The 14,248-nt window shown below is 41.3% G+C and overlaps 1 long non-coding RNA gene across 1 annotated transcript in view; it reads left to right on the top strand.

The window, feature by feature from the left end:
- LOC117957944 overlaps nt 1-14,248 on the top strand; it is a 48,462-nt gene continuing 34,214 nt past the window's right edge. Inside the window, exon 1 of the long non-coding RNA XR_004659628.1 lies at nt 1-491. This is a non-coding gene — a long non-coding RNA (uncharacterized LOC117957944). The remainder of the gene's footprint in view (nt 492-14,248) is intronic.

Genomic DNA, 14,248 nt, shown 5'->3' with positions numbered 1-14,248 from the left:
TTAACGCTTGACTCCGCAATGCTAGCTAGCCAAGTTTGGAAGAATTAGCTAGCTGTGCTACACGTTAGCCTGGAGCATTTCGTGCTGTGACTGTGTGGACCGGGTTGTTGTTCCGTTAAAATGATAAAGGGTGCGAGTTGACAATGCCGAAAAGTATCACAACATTATGGAGTAGCTAACGTTAACGATAACTTAACGTTAGCTAACTGTCTGCTCAACTTCACCTGGCAAAGGGCCATATTGCGAGTTAACACTGAATGACATTACTACCACGTAACGCCGTGTGTGATACACTTGTGTTATCGAGGCCGTATCAGGATGATTTCCCGTTGTGTATCTCTTTGACATTGCTTGTTCGGCTGTATATGAACGGAGCTTTTCTTGCTTTACGTCGGCTAAAGACACATGAGGAGCAACAGGTGTGGTGATGGGACAACCAGCAACAAAGAACTGGCCATGAGCTGTGATTGACCGTTTTTCTTCTTTAACTAGTGAGTACATTTTTTTTCTTCTTTTTAAATTGACTTTTAGCTGTTGGTTAAGTACCTTAGTATCATTGTTTGGACAATTGTGTACTGTGTCATCCTTATGTGTGCCAGCTCATGTCGAAATGTTTTCCTTATGACCATTGGTAGGCCTAATGCTTACAAGCCATGTGGGCGGTTAGTGCAGTTTGGCCTTGCAGTGATAAAAACACATATTGATTTTGTAATGATACACAAAGACTGAGCTGGCTGTTAACATATGAAAGTCTTGGAGATGAGGAGAAAAAGCTGTTTATCAGATTAAACTGTTGCTATAGCAGTTCTTTTCATAGTAGAGTTCATTTGAAATGTGTCATCTAAAAGCTTTATTTCTCTGTATGTAGTACCAGATGATGAATGCTTTGTAAAGTAGTGCTGTTGTTATCCCATGTGGGATGGGCCAGATGCTTGGCATCGCACAAAAATAAAAACATTAACTAAGAATGCCCAATGGGCTGTGCTGAACTATTGTAGTTATGTGCTGGCTGAAACTTCTGACATGTTTATTACTTTTGTGTGGCTTCTTATTGTTTACAAAAGGGATTTCTGTAACTAAGTGTATGCATAGTATTGTGTCTGCGGTTAATGTTGCATTACTTAGTACTCAGTAAGGCATACAGTACATACAGTCTTCAGCTCACTGAAGCATGTGCATGCATATCATGCTGGTCTAATATATCTCAGAAGAACAACACTAGGCCCCATTATAGTAAAACACACACTCATTGTGATTATATGTAGGCATGTGTTTTACAGGACAGCTAGACTAGATACTGGTGGCTGTGAAGTAAAACCATCAAGTGGACGCTCAGTTAAATTTCCCAGAACATCCTGGATGCCGTGGTGTTGGAGAGGAGGCTGGGCTGCAGTAGGTAGGTCTAAAAGATTCCAATATCAATCAAAAAACAGCATCCAAACACTTATGGCTCCAGGAATGCAGAAAGATAATTTTACAGATATGGTCTGAATCCAAAAGTGCAAGGAACTTTGACAGTGTAAAGTAGCGGATGTCACGAAGAAGATTAGAGCATAACAAAAATTTAATTTTTGTCAAAGCTTCAAGGGGTTAAGCCAATTAAAAAGTCAAGCTGCTGAGACTGACAAGCTTAGCGTGAGATGTCCAGAAATAGAATAAATAGATAACATGGTCTACCATCAGACCGAACTTTATATTTTTTTATATCTCTTCAGTCAGGAAAACTTTGTCAAAGTAAAAAAGATTTTTTTTGCTGACAATGCCTATAGACAGATGCTTGCAGCACAGCTGTCTTAGCAGCAAAAAGGAGAAGAGAGCAGAAAGGGTGACTCTGTATTGCATTAACTTGTTGCTCTCTCTAATATAAACAATATAAGCTACTCTGTTTAGGCTAAAAAAGGTGCATGCAGGCTGAAATTTAACTGTGAGGTTTTGTTGGTATTAAGTACCAGTAAGTTGGTAATTAATTAATAAATAAACAGGAAAGTGTATTGAAAGAAAATCTAAATGGCAAGGAAGTTGTTTTAATTAAAGGAGACAGTACAGTATCTCGATGACCCTTGATCTCCGTAATATTCCATGAACTGCGTTCACAGGTTCAGCCAGAATAAGTCGTCATCTGCCCATGTGCTTCTGATCAGACGTTAGTTTCTGCCCGCAGTACTTATCTGCCCACAGCTTGTGTTTGGGTCCCAGGGTGTCAAAAGGTGTTAGTCACTCAGTGTTGCTGTTTGTTTGGGTTTTCAAAACATGGAGGGTGAGAGTGCCTCAGTCATGACAGCAGTCGATTTCAGCTTTGGCTCTTCTCCACTGCTTATATTGTTTAACCTCCCTCTAATACTAAAAATAAATATCTCAGGAGCCGGTTTAGGATTTCCCACTGTGAGGCATGATGGGTTTCCTTTAAACTCCCTCTAGTGTCAATCGAATGACACAGTTTAAACCAATCTGTTTTTTATGTAACCTCTGACCTTAAACAAGCCAGTTGGTCCACTTGTAAAACATTTCCTGGGATGTTACTGGAGCCATGTATCATGGCGTAGTGCCTCAGGGGCTCAGCCTGAATACATTTGTACTTCTGTCAGAAGGCCTTCCATAGGAAATCTATTAACACTGGGGTTTACTTAATCAGAGTGAGTGATGGCCTTCACTATTGGTTAAGCAAAGGAGAAAAATAGAAGCTGTGTCACAAGGTCATTCTCCAGGGTTCTCTAATGAAGGAGCCTTATGGTGGTTTGGCCTGCTCACCCTATACATCACTTGGAAAGTGAGTTTAAAGGACAATATGCACTGTAAAAACTGTTACTTAGATATAGCTTTAAAAAATCAAGACATTTTCCACCCGCTTTTTATTAATTTAGCTAACATCTTGTTTTAAATTGGTAAAACTCAAAAAACACATTTTTGTATATTCTAAACTATTATGTAAAGTCTAAAAAAAAAAAAAAATTAAGTTTAATAATTGTCAAAATAGAGAGCATTTTAACCACAAACACCTAACTTAACTAGGTTACATTTAAAATTAAAATGTAAAATTGATTTAAATCCAGCACTTATTTTTATTATTGTTGACAAATTCTTTAATTTAATTCTTTATCTTCTGTTTAAAATGTGCAACAATAATTAGTTAACATTGGCATACATTTACCAAAGAAACGAGAGGTATTTCATAATCAGGTGAGAAGTAAACTTGAAACGATTAAGGCAAGGAAGGCCCCGGGCATCAGCCCAAGTCTCCCCAGGGACTGTGCTGACCATCTCTGTGTTCTGATCAGGCATATATTCAACCTGAGCCTGGAGAAAGTCCAAGCCCTGTGGAACACCCCCTGTGTGGACCCGGTACCGAAGTCGCCGCGTCCCAAGGAGCCAAACGACTTTAGACTTGTTCCCTTGACTTCTCACCTGATGAAGACCATGGAGAGGATCATCCTACGTCACCTTTGACCCCTGGTGGGCACACAGCTGGACCCCCCTGCAGTTTGCTTACCAGCCTGGGATTAGGGTGGATTAAGCAGTGATCGTCCTGCTGCACAGATCGCTGCTACACCTGGAGGACAACTGGAGCACTGTGAGAGTCATGTTTTTCAACTTCTCCAGTGTTTTTACCACCATCCACCCTTTGCTGCTCCGAGTGAAGATGGAGAGTGCCGGAGTGGACCAACACCTGACTGCATGGACTACTGACTATTTCACCAATAGACCACAGTATGTGATGCTCCATCACTGTGTGTCTGACGTGGTGCACTGCAGCACAGGTGCTCCTCAGGGTATGGTGCTCTCCTCTTCCTTTTCACCCTCTACACCTTTGACTTCACCACAACACCACCCACAGCCACATCCAGAAGTTCTCCGGTGACACAGCCGTTGTTGGATGTGTTTCTGAGGGGAACAATTCAGAATACAGGTTCGTTATCAGGGACTATGTCAGCTGGTGTGAGCTCACCCAGCTTCGGCTCAACACCAGCAAGACAAAGGAAATGCTTGCCTTCGTTAGGAGGAAAACATCCCGCTTCCCACCGGTGAGCATCCAGGGATCGGACGTTGAGGTAGTGGAGAGCTACAAATTCCTGGGCATTCACCTAAACAATAAAGTGAACTGGACTGACAAAACCCGTGCACTCTACAAGAAGGGCCAGAGTCTCCTCTATCTGCTGAGGAGTTTCCGGTCCTTTGGAGAGTGCATGACTCTACTCAGGACTTTTTATGACTCCCAGTCTCTAGATCCACCAATGATGCTGGACATTAGTGTAATAATAATAAGTAAATTAAGCTTTAAAAGTTGATGCAAACTTACTTCCAAAACTGTCTGCATAAGACGGTGTATGTATATAGGACTGCCAAATGTATTTGGGAATGAACTGGTAGCTTTTTAACCTTAAAATTTGTTGTGAGCTGTAAACCAGTTGTAACTTTTTGTAAAACAAGGTTACTTGGCCACATGCCAAATGGAGCAAGAAAACAAAACAAATTTGGTGAACAAACTTCAAATTTTTTATTTACCAAACCTGAAAAATGATCCTTTTCTTGTAATGTTACTTTATGGCGTTTTTCCACTGCTGGTAACAGCTCGACTCGCCTCTACTCGACTCGACGCATTCTGCGTACGTTTTCCATTGCAGATTGAGTAACGCCTTAGCATGGCTGGTCACCATATTCTGTTGGAATTTGGGAATTCCAACAGAGTTCTGACGTCAACATGTCTGTTGTTTGCCGACAAAAAAGGGTAAGTTAAGTTTCCTGGTAACGTTAGCTAACATTTGCATTTGTAAGGGGCCCCGGTCGGTATTTACTATACGCTATATAAAGCACATGAACTTTAGCAACCATGATTACACACCAAAATATGCATGCTGTGTACCGTTTGCGTTTCAGAGCATTCACGCTTTGCAAAATCGCCGTCGCAGACCGTGTGGTGGGCCTTCGATGTCCAACCGGTAAGATCTCTGGTTGTGACCTGCTGTGCTTCGTATAATCTCAATCAGAGTCACGGAGAGGCTTATGACAACGACTGGGATCCATCTGGGCCAGCAGAGCCGGTGGTGACACTGTCACAGGGTGCAGAGGAAGAAGACCGGAATGTACGGGACGGTTTGATGCGCTACTTGAAAAGCTAAATAAAACCTTTTCTTTGATATGTTGTCTTGTTTTTTTAAAGTAACATTGTGCAATGTTGGAAACGACATAAAGCCCCCCTCTTGTCTGCTAACCACGCAGTGATCCAACCAACCAGTAGTCAGCAGGTTTCCACGTCACCTTTTGGTGGCGCCTCAGCTCGCTTGGAACCTCGACTGAGGTAGTACTAAAAAAGTACCTGGTAGCAGGTCCCAGGGACGTTTTTTCGTAATGAAAAACCAAAAAAGGCGAGTAGAGGCGAGTCGAGTAGATGCCACGCAGTGGAAAACCGCCATTAGAAGCTTATATGAATTATTTGACAAATAAAATGATATTTTGACAAATATTTGCACAACATACAATCTTTTTGCTGATGCTGAAAGCCTAAAAACAATAGTTACGAAACAGAAAAACTTGCATTGCCTATGTTTTTTCAATTAACGGACATTCTTTCAGTCAGGTCTTCTCTATGCCACAGGTTGCTCCCACCAACGTCACCATGCAGGCTAATCTAATGCGTGGGAAGACGCAATCCTGCACATGAATTTCAACAGTTTAGTTGAAGCTAGTAATTATTTATTTGATTATTAAAATCTACTAAAAAGGGTGTACCATTGGATTATGTAGAAACCCCAGTTGACTAAAAATAGATGTTTAAGTTTAATGAAAGCTAATCATTTGAGCTTAACGTGCACATTTAAAAAGTGAACAGCCGCACTGACACTGGCCCAGACACGTTGTCCTGACGATTACTTTTGCCTTAAGTCCTAAAACTTAGTTTTGGGAAGGCAGTTTATTGTAAAAAACAACAGAATCAATTTTATGGTGCACGTTCCCACGACATTTACAATTTTCATTTTTCTGTAACTTAATCTGAAAGCAAATCAATAGGAAATGAATTTATTGACAGAAATATACATTTTAAAATAAAGAAACATTGAAAGACTTTTTAGCGTGTGAGCTCTATTTAGAGTTACGGCCCATTAACTTGTAATTCGGGTCTGCATGTTCCTCATTTATCTTGCAACGCTGTCACTGGACACCGTAAAACGGCAATAAAACAAACTTTGACGTAATAAAATGACTTTATTTTGCAGGCAATGATTGAGGAAGTTGTTTTTCATCCTGTACGAGGATGCAGGAAATTAGGAAAATGCAAAGATGAGAGGGACATATACTCTTAACATCCACAGTTTATCATTAAAAGTCATCAGATAATGGAAATCTTTTATCTCTTCATCTTTTTATCAATCACCAAGCCCTCGCACATGCATAATTATAACCCAGAAGACAGGTGAGGCTTTGTTGTGGATGTTGTATCTTCTCCTTTGTCCTCTGCCCTGATACCAGAGTGGCCTGCAATATGTCTCAACCTATATATATATATATATATATATATATAACAAAAGTACTTCCTTTTAAAAGATAGTGTAGCCACATCAGGTTGCTCCATATGGTCTATACGGTGATATCGGAGGGAGTCTTGAGATCCTGATGTGGCTTACTCGAGTTACACTGTTTTTGTATTTTTTAAGGCTAGATCAAAGTGCAGACACTATCAGCCGGGATGCTGTGAGCATCAGACACACAGGGGAGGTCATGAGGCAGGGCTGCTGGGAAGGTGTCCAACTTCAAGGCCTTTAAGCAGGGGCCCTGCGTCATTCGCCATTGTGAGGTGGGCCAGCCGGTTGGGGGTGCCACAGAGGGAAAACAGCAGGGTGCCCTCAGGGAAATGAAGGACAGGGACCCTTTTGAAGTGGGTAGGATTGCAACTCTGTGGCTGCGTGACCCGTCTAGCTAAAACCCCACCCAGCGTCCACATATCACATATGGACACCTCCAAAATCTACCCCTGGGAGCACTGTGGCTCCCAGACCCAGGCAGTGTAATTCGAGACTGGCTATAGCAGCCTGAAGACCACTGATGGAGTCTCCCCATTGGTCCAAACAGGAAGCAAGCGTGACCCCGTGAAGCCCTGAGGTCAAATACGTCTCTTATAACAGTGACAATTGGATTAGTGTCTCATGTAGACCAGACGGCCTCTGGATCCCATAAACACAGACACATTCACACAGGTACAAGTAGCCTGGGACCACTTACACTTGCACTTGTACATCCTAAAGACACATCTTATTTTCGGCTGCCTGGCTCTCAGGAACTTAAGCTTTCTTTAAGTTTCTCCTTTATGTTCAGGCAACAGCAGTGTAGCTCATCAAGCGTATGATGTCACCATTTTTATTTCTGTTTTATGATACAGGATTGATAATTGAAAGTGTACATGTCTGTTTTCAATGGATGAGTCCTCCAGTCCGCCGTGCTGCCCTGTCTATCTTTAGCTCTGCATTTATTTTTCAGCATAGTTTATTTTTTTTTATTTGAACAGTCTAGCAGCAGACACACACCTTCTCTTTAGGGAGACAAATGGAAACATTGGTTTATAGCTCTGCTCCCTCATGTCCTTTCTCCTCTTCTGTCTTCCTCCCGCCTTTCTCTTTTTCTTGCCCCCTCTCTCTTGCTCTTTTTTTTATGTCCTTTCTCTCTTACTCGAGTAGATGAGGGCATGCCACTATCACTTTTGCAGACTTAAAAAAAGATGATTAGACAGATTTAATGCCAATGGAGCCAGTTCGATTGTCTGGTCAAATCAGTTTGCATCTAGTGCATTTACACACGTGTGTGCATGTTGTATGTGTGTGCATTTGTGTATATACTGTACATACACGTGTGTGTGTGTGTGTGTGTGTGTGTGTGTGTGTGGTCATAAGTGCTGGCTCAGAGGAGCGGTGGTGCATACACTACCATCAGTCAGAGCCAGATCTGCTTTAATGGCTGCCATAATTAAAAAAGCTTTTAGAGGAGGGTGTGCCGCTAAAGGGGGCAAGGTTGGGGTGGCGCTGGGCTGGTTGGAGGCGCAGAGTGAATAGTGCAGGACAACCGCCCGCTAAAAAAAAGACTAGTTGTGCACGGGCATAATGCAAAGATGGCAGACCTTTTTAAAACCCACTCAGAGGTGTTGAAAATTCATGTTGAAATATTAAGACTACTGCTTTCAGATTTATAAAGTATTCAGATCCTTTACTCAAACCTGCAATAACTAATTTTTGGCCACTTCGGGGCAGTGGAAACAAGCTGTGAACACAACACTGGCATCATCAGCTTTCAAGTTTTATAATGCAAACTTATTAGTAAACAGTTGCTTATTTTACCCATCTGGAAGTTACAGATCAGTTCATTTTATTTTATTGTGTCTACCTGGCGAAAGTCCACTCACTCGCTCTCTTTTAGCTCTTGTTTTGGTCTCCACCACCTGCTGAGGGAAATGTCTTATTCTTTAGCTGCTAAGTGCTCCACTATGTTCACCAGCTGTCTGATTTTTGTACAGCAGGTAGTGTAAGGTGGGTTTTTAGAGCCAAAAACTATGCCGTGAGAATGCTGTGAAAACTGTAAAGTTGTGGACCGTACAGTTTAAACAATCAGCCAAAACTCACTAAAAAGAACTAGCTGAGGGGAGCTGCAGATTATGGCGATAATTCTCTGTAGGTTCATCATTATGAGCAACCCCGTTCACATTGTTTGTACAGTAAAAGAAAAAACACCGGCAGCCGTCTTTCATAAAGTAGGCCCTCCAGGATTTCGCGATTGCGCCAATATCAACCATTCACCGGGACTTTGGTGCGACTCACACACACACACACACACAAACACACACGGTGGATGCAGGAAAAAACGAAGATGAGACAACACAATGATCTACATTGAGGACAGCTACGCTTGTTATTGTAAGTGCAATGATAAGTCCAATAAGTACTTTATTAAACCGTATTTATGTGTGTCCCAGCCCAGGTTAGAAAATTAACACTAACACTGTAAAGATCAACAATCCACTGACACACATGTTAAAATTTGATTCATTCAGTACATTTTTTGTTGTTAAATCCATATTATACCAACATTTTAACCAAATTATTCTTCTACTGTAAACATACCTCATGTAATGATAACGCTGCTGAAACATTCTTGTTGCCATTGGTCGCTGTGTTTACGTATCTAGAAAACATTTATTTTGCTGGCAAAGCCCTGCAATGTAAACAACAGGAGCGTGGATGGAAACAATTACACGTCTGGACATGCCCCCAGTGATAACTGTGTACGACTCTAACCAAAATGTACTGGAAAGCATAAATATTCATAAGAGGCAGGGGGAGGCCGAATTAGATAATGCTATAAATGGGATTCTGGGATTTGCGTGATGGAGGAAATGTGCGTAGCTATGTTTAGCTGCCCGTTGGTATACTGTACAGATGTTCATATTACATTACTGGCCCCAGCTAGGAAATTCAAGTTGGCCATTATTCATCGAAACCAGATTTGTGAATGAAATTGTTTTGGATTGATTAGCTATGGTTTCACACAGTACAGGTTGTACTGTAATCCAATGTGTAGGTGTTTATCCATTAGCTGTGTGGGATTGTGTCAAAGTAGGTCTTCGACGTGTGGTTGCGATTAGCAAGGTCCTTAAACTCCCCCAGGTTGTGAAAACATTTGAAAACACTTTTCATTTCCTTAGCTTGAACTGGAGAGCAACACACACACACACACACACACACACACACACACACACACACACACACACACACACACACACACACACACACACACATTGCCAAATGAAGGTAAATGATCCTGCTCTCTCACAGAAGTCCAGTGGAGCAGACCTGCTTTGCCTAACCACTGGGGTCATATAGAGGAGGTCTGAGCCTGGTGCGTATAACTACTGTACCCCACAGTTTATCTCCACTGGACCTATTGAATATCACAGAGGGGGGAAGCCTCCCTCTGTTTACTGCTGCACCTAGAGGTAAAAGCAGCAGCTTGGGGGAGAAGGTGTGAGGTTTTGGGTTCAGGCACAGGTCAGAGTTAAAGAATGAGGTCGGGGTTAAAGGTCTGTGCGTTTAACTGCTTCTACCCTCCCCGCTGAGTGTCTTCACTCACATGTATTTACATTAAACTGCACCTGACAAGCTGGCATTCATTTTCATGGATTTTCTCATGGTGTTTAATTCAAATCTGGCTACTGCTATCATGTAGCATTACTTTCTGCCAATGAGCACATCATATTTTAAATCATAGATTTATTTAATTTGTGCAGTTTTATTGACGGTTTTTCATTTCACAGTCTAAATGGCTGGTTGTGAAATGTTTTGCTCTGTTATTATAATGTATTTTCTTTTGCTGTATCGTATTATCTGTTGCTAGAGTGATCCTTTAATTCCCAGTGGGTTTCATCAAATTTTCATTTGAACTGATGTTGCACAGTGTTTGAAGTTAGTGGGGAATGTGGGTGAACTGGACCCCTGTCTTGCTCCAGAAATGGTTGGGTGGAGGTAGCGGTAGAGGGTGTTAAAGTGCTTTGGGCAGACAGTCTCCTTTTTTAGGCTCAGGTTTGGGCAGAGGACGTTTTTGGGCTGGTTCTTTTGTTCAGGAAGAGAGCAAGCAGGGGCGCAGGATCTGAGCAATTACACTATTTGGGTTATGGGGGAGCTATTTATTTGCCCGGTTTGACATGTTTCTGTCGTCTGGGGGAGCTGCGCAGTATGGAAAACCGATAGCGCTGAAGTGTATTTATTTATTCTGCAGGCAGAGCAGCCAAACAGAACAAGGCCGGGGAGAGGAACTGGAAATTAAAAAGTTAGAAAACACACAGAGAGTGAGACAATTTACAAAGTTTTTTCAAAGAGTCAGGCCTTTAGTTGTGTCCCAGCACACTGTACACTGAGTCCTGTGGAGTTGTGGGTGGTAGAGAGGACACGTCCTCCATCTGCCTGAACAACTTCCCGGACCACAACATGATGCTGGCGACTGACCAATGGTGAGATGAGTTATGTTTTCATTCTTGGTTCAGTACACAATCATAACTATCTGTCAATCAAATGCCTTCATGTTAAACCACCCTGAACTTAAATCAATAATAATCCAATTAATTAACATAATTCTGATCCTTCCAGTCAGTCTGCTATGCCTCGCCCCCTTTAGTTACTAGGGGTGGGATTCACCAGAAGTGTCATGATACGATATAATTGCAATACTTTTGTCACTTATTATTGTGATTTTAAACATATTGCAATATTCTGCAATATATTGCAATTTATTACCTTTTTTACAACTTCAAATTGTTCCTAATTTGAAATTACAGTATGTTCCCAAAAGCAAACTGTCAAATTCAAAGAGGCTTTATTAGCCTGACCATATTTGCACACAGTATTGCTAATGCACAGTAAGTTAATAAAGAGTAGAGCCCGACCGATGTATTGGCGGGTCGATGTTATCGGCCGATATCAGGCATTTACCGATCTAACAAAGTTAACAGGAGACATAGACATTGACACGTCGATTGTCAACCATTGTCACCTCTGTTTTATCTAAAAAGAAATATTTCTGTTTGTTCATCCCACTTGAGTTTTATTGGCACAAAATGACATTGTCAAGCAGACAAACTGACCAACACAATTAAAAATTGATAAGTGGCGTCTGTGTATCGACACAGTATTGCCACGGAAAATATTCTTGCAGGACATCACTAATCTGTATCTAAACTAAGCAGCTCTGTACTCCGAACAAGCGTTCCCCCCCCCCATTATTCATCTCACACCGGAGCACTTAATTCCGTGGCCTAGGACTCCCCGAGTGTACTTTTTGTACATTTATTGCCACTGGTGACAGACGAAAAGGTGGAAGGCATTGAAAGAGTTTTTTTTGTTTAAATACATTTTAGTGTTGTCCTATTTGTCAACAAAACATGTTTCAGCGTTTAATGACGGCGATGCTGTCTCATCTTGTCATTATTATTGTTAATATATTTAACACTTCAGCAGAAGTGTTTCCAAACGGGGCTTAGAGGCTTGATGGTTAACGTTGAGTCTAAGTGAGACAGAGGAAGGGGTTGGGCTTTTATTGTTTAGGGTAGACGTGGAAGAGCCAGCAGTACGGCAGCATTTTCTTACTCAACCTTTTTTACACACACACACACACACACACAGATTCCGCTATTATAGTTAGATCATGGGAACATTCATCAGCAAACTATACTATACCACTTGTAGCTGCTAACATACAGTTTAAATATCATGTTGTTGATTTTACGATCAAACTATCCTCAGCTTCTCTGGTGTAGGTTTATGAGTGTGTGAATGTGTGTGTTCTTTTTTTTACCTCAAGAACTCAACAAATTCCATATTGTTTCTATATAGATTCCACTGTGCTACAACCACAAGAATAAAAACAATAAATCAAGAACTAAAATCAGATACAGGAAACAAAGAAAAAGGTCTGACAAACTCTTACTGTACCCGTTCCAGACATTGTCATCACTATCTCTTTTTTTCTTCTTTCTCAAGATAACATATTCTTTTCTACTTTATTTTACTCTCTCTCTCTCAAACAAATTCACACACAGACACAGACAGACACACACACACACACACACAGAATTCTCAGAGTACTAATGTTGACCATGTGTATGTCTGGGAGCTGTTTTAACCCTTTAGTGCATATTTTTTATAAACAAACATTTTGTGTGTGTTTTTGCTTGTTAATACATTCAGAAAAGTTTACAAGCAAAATCATATGGCTTCATTTCCATACACACATCAGATCACTAAACCAGATTACTAGACCCAAGGTATCTAGTAATGTTTGCCAAATGTATTTAAGGGTTAAACCTTTGCCGTTGGGTTGTACTCGGACCATTCCTGGGTAAACCCAGCTAATCCAGCACTGACACAGAGAGGATATGGAATCAATACAGCAAAGAGCGGGTATTATTCTCCAACGTTATGAGCTTTTTCATATTCATAATTCACACTTTTTCTAGTGTGGTCAGAAGAACAGGTCTTGCCTCATGGTGGGAGCGGCAGGCTGCTCTGCATTCCACAGCATGTCAGACATGAAATTTAGCTTGAAGGATAAAGTAAAGCATGAAGCAACCTGTAGAGAGGTCCTCCCGATGGCTCTCACCACTAGATTACAGGTGGATTACCTGCTGAGCAACATAACAGGATATAAAGTGCTTCACTCTTGCACCACACAGTCCAGGGATATGAATTCTTCTTTTATTAATTATGGTGGAGAATTTTAAGGAAAAGCAGAGGCTTTTCCCTATATGTTATTGCTTATTTCAGATATAAGGTAGGAAATTGGCGCCCACCACAAGCCAATGGAAGGTACTGTTTCAAACTGGCGGGTGACTTTGCCTTGTATACCAGCCACAGTGGCCGGTGGATTGTGAAACATTCCTTGTAACGGATCGGACAGCGTTTGTCAAAGAGTGCTGTTGATAAGTAACAATGATGCACAGTGGAGTCACGACTTGTTACTGCTAATAAATCCCCGACCATTCTGGATTTTGCTGCTTCATAATAAAAACATTCAAATGCCAAACTAACGGAAGGCCTTTGTAGTGAAGAACTTAAAGGAATCAAACAGTTCACAGCCGGGGCTTTGACCACGCATATTTCTGTCAACTCCAGACTTTTGTCAAGTGCAATGTTGTCCATGCACTGGACTTATTGTTGTACCTACGCGTCACAAAATGCAAACCCTTTGTATTGGACGTGTCAAGTGCACTGCCAGACAGCTGGGGAAGACGGGACCCCAGGAGCAGAGTGTGTACAAACATGTATGGTAGCCAGCAGACAGATCCTACTGACTTTAGTGATCACCTGATATTCCCTCTAGCGCCCCCACGAGGTTGACATTTCAGATAATTTGAGGATACCAGGATGATTATCTTTGTATCCATCTACAATGAAGAATGTGTTTTTCATCCCCACCTGTGTATCTTTTGTTAGGTATGCCATAATAATTATGTTTTAGGCTTGAGAAATCTGTTCAGGAGGGAAAATGTTTGGTAACTTGGTGGCTGCAGATCATCATCAACTCTGAAGATGGTAAAAGAACCCTTCCCAATCTCTTTACCTCTAAGCACAATGTATCCATTGTTGGTACTGCATTAAAACCTTGGAGCTAAATTTGTATTAATAAAAAATAATGTATTGATTCAATTCAGAATATGATTAAAATTGGGCATCTACCAGCCACTGTCGCTGGTAAGCAAAAAAAGTTAACTTCACACCCTGTT

This window comes from Etheostoma cragini, chromosome 15, assembly GCF_013103735.1.
Source record: "Etheostoma cragini isolate CJK2018 chromosome 15, CSU_Ecrag_1.0, whole genome shotgun sequence".
NCBI classification, from domain to species: Eukaryota; Metazoa; Chordata; class Actinopteri; order Perciformes; family Percidae; genus Etheostoma; species Etheostoma cragini.
Note: the sequence above shows the minus strand (reverse complement) of the source record. Positions and strands in the feature narration are given on the sequence as shown.